We start from the raw sequence: 2,752 nt of genomic DNA, 5'->3' as shown, positions 1-2,752 counted from the left end.
AGGACGCCCACTACCCGTGGATTGTACGCCGCAGCTAGATCCTCCTCCTCAGCCATGATGGTTTATCATCTCACCGCTGCCACTGCTCCGAGGCGAAATCGTGGTGGAGGATCCACTGCGCCACCTCAAAAGCATCCATTTTCCTCCAGGGGAGTGGATGCCCAGATGGAGGGCCGGGGCAGAGGATCGGGAGCAGGGAGCGGGTGGAGGGAGCGAGTGAGGACCGTAAGGAGGCGCGGGTGAGTTGGGATGGCATGGTTGTCAACCATCGGATTACGCCAACCGATCCGAATCAAGGGAAAAAGATTTAACATTTAGGCTAGTTGAGTGGATGGAGGTGCGGAGGAGAAAACCCGAAGGAGGGATCGAGATCAATTTGGCCTAAGATGGAGTGAGAGGAGGCACATGGGAACTGCACAGCGTGGGCGCGGACATGGTGGCCTGTGATGGTGCGGCGACGCATGGTGGCCTGGGAAGCGAACTCGGAGCAAGCGAGGGAGGAAGATGGATGGACTAGAGCGTTTATCGGAATTTTCTGAGGATGTTTTTGCAAAATTACCCATCCAACAACTTCCCCGGGACGGAGAGAGTAGTTAATACTCTAAAGGAGAAAATTACATCTTGATGTACTCCCTCCGATTCATATTAATTGACTTCAATATAGATGTATCTAGAACTAAAATGTGTCTAGATACATCCATATTAGAGTCAATTAATATGAACCGAAGGGAGTATAATATTTTAGGGTTATGAGCAGAGTTGATGCAAAACAAAACATTTAAGAATCCATATTTCCTTCGACAAAACCAGGGCAAGGCCACGCAAAAAAAATAGTGATGCTAGTTTCTATGAAGGAGTTAGAATATTTGCCTGAGAGCTTATCCTTTGATCCGGATCTTGATCCACTTTTGTCCAAATGCTAAAAGTGCTGAAGCAATTGCAGGATTGGAGACTGTACGGTTCATCCTCTCTAATTTTCCCTTACCTGTCAACGTAAGAAATGGTTGTGCTTCTCTTATTACTGAATTAACCGGGGAGAGGCCAAACTAATGGGCTATATCTCAAATTGTTGTGGATATTACACATCTTCAAATTTCTATTTAATTATGTGAGGCAAAAAATCTTTTTTTTTGTGTTTGAAGGACTTTCCAGACATCAAGAAATTCAAGGAAAAATACTTATTTATGTCTTTTCAATGGCAAAAACCACAAATACTCGGAGTCACTGGGAGGTCCAATATGGGGAAAAGAGGCCCCATGCCGTGACCCTCTAGGCATGCCACAGTATGGTTGGATCCCTGACCTTGTAGGTCATGTCGCAACACACAAACCTCACAGCAGAGGGAGTTAACTACACACCATACGTTTTTTTTGCGGGTAACTACACACCATAGGTTGATATGTTGTTCCCCTCATTTCCTTCACCAAAGCGGCTATCAGAGACGAGTAGAACATGGGATTGAGCCACCAGTTCTAGCCTGCTATGGTTCGCGTCTCACCTCTTTGACGAATCAGGTGGATGGAACTCACCAAGGGTATGCAAACCTCACATATAAAGGAGGGACCTAACTGCAAATAATTAAGGTCATGAGTTGATACATATAGTTGCATCCGTATTGCCATTAGAGCACGACTTTGTTGCAGCTGGATGTAATTGGTATCTTCGCGATATTAATATTTTATTTTTATCGAAAAATGAGTTGATACATATAGTTACACACATAAACAAACTACTGCAACCACAAAAGAAATCCATCAACTCATTTCACATCAAAGCTTAATTCGGCCGGCAGCCTTCATGCCTAGAGTACATAATAGCACGATGAGAGTCTTCCGGTTGCTGCTAGACTGAATCAAATAGGAAGCAACACTTAGCTATACAGTTCGCTCTCATCAATGTCTTTTATTAATTCTGAACCGAAGTTTCATGTTCGCACAACCATGCATATTGATATCAGGGCCAGGCATCCAGTTTTATTTGAAGTTTTAAAACGTAAGTACACGAGACAATATTGCTGCCGATTCAGTGCAAGATCGTGGTAGTAACTTGCACTGCTAGAGGGAGACATGATGCATCAAGGCCGTCCAATTCCTCCGTTGTTTGGGGGAGGGGGTCCGCGGGTGTAGGGCTGACCAGGCGACGGGCACGGTTTCCTGGCGCACGGAGGATGGTTAGGGTTCAAAGAAGGGTAGCCGATTCCTCCTGGAGAAAAACGCGAGCATCCATGGTTAATTATTTTGTCAGAACTTCTCAAGCCAGAATTTCAGAATGCTAGGATAAGGACCATATATGTTTCATGATGGAGAAGGAAACTGCGACGATGAAAAGAGGATGAAATGAGCAATTTCGAAGCACTAACCACTGATGTCGCGAGCTCCATGGCAGACGGAGCTGTTCATGATGACGGCTGAGACGACGAACATAGCGATCTGGAGGAGCACCAGGAAACGCGCAGCTTTAGCAAAGGACCCCATATCCAAGCTCAGCTTAGCTGGCTTAGTATCCTGGTGAGTTTGAGGTGTGTATATGCTGCTGCATGCTGAAGGACGGCCCCGTATTTCTAGAACATGCATCTCGATCCCAGCGGGAAAAAAAAATCATGTTGGCCCTTGAAATTCCATACTAATGACATTCCCTGAGGATTGTAAGCTTTGGCAGCTTCTATGAATTCGTACATTTTGTCACTGGAAATATCGCTCCTGAGCAGACGTGATGACTCATTTTTCCACGGTTAGTCAAAATGCATGCAAGA

The 2,752-nt window shown here is 45.4% G+C and overlaps 1 long non-coding RNA gene across 1 annotated transcript; it reads right to left on the bottom strand.

Annotated features, from left to right (window-relative positions):
• Positions 1-1,653: 1,653 nt before the first annotated feature.
• LOC124683838 lies at positions 1,654-2,524 on the bottom strand. Its single transcript, XR_006996837.1, has 2 exons — positions 2,360-2,524; positions 1,654-2,202 (listed from the first exon to the last, which is right to left on the bottom strand). It is a non-coding gene; the product is annotated as an uncharacterized LOC124683838 (long non-coding RNA).
• Positions 2,525-2,752: the final 228 nt, after the last annotated feature.

The sequence above is a fragment of the Lolium rigidum genome, chromosome 1 (assembly GCF_022539505.1).
Source record: "Lolium rigidum isolate FL_2022 chromosome 1, APGP_CSIRO_Lrig_0.1, whole genome shotgun sequence".
Lineage (NCBI taxonomy): Eukaryota > Viridiplantae > Streptophyta > Magnoliopsida > Poales > Poaceae > Lolium > Lolium rigidum.
Note: the sequence above shows the minus strand (reverse complement) of the source record. Positions and strands in the feature narration are given on the sequence as shown.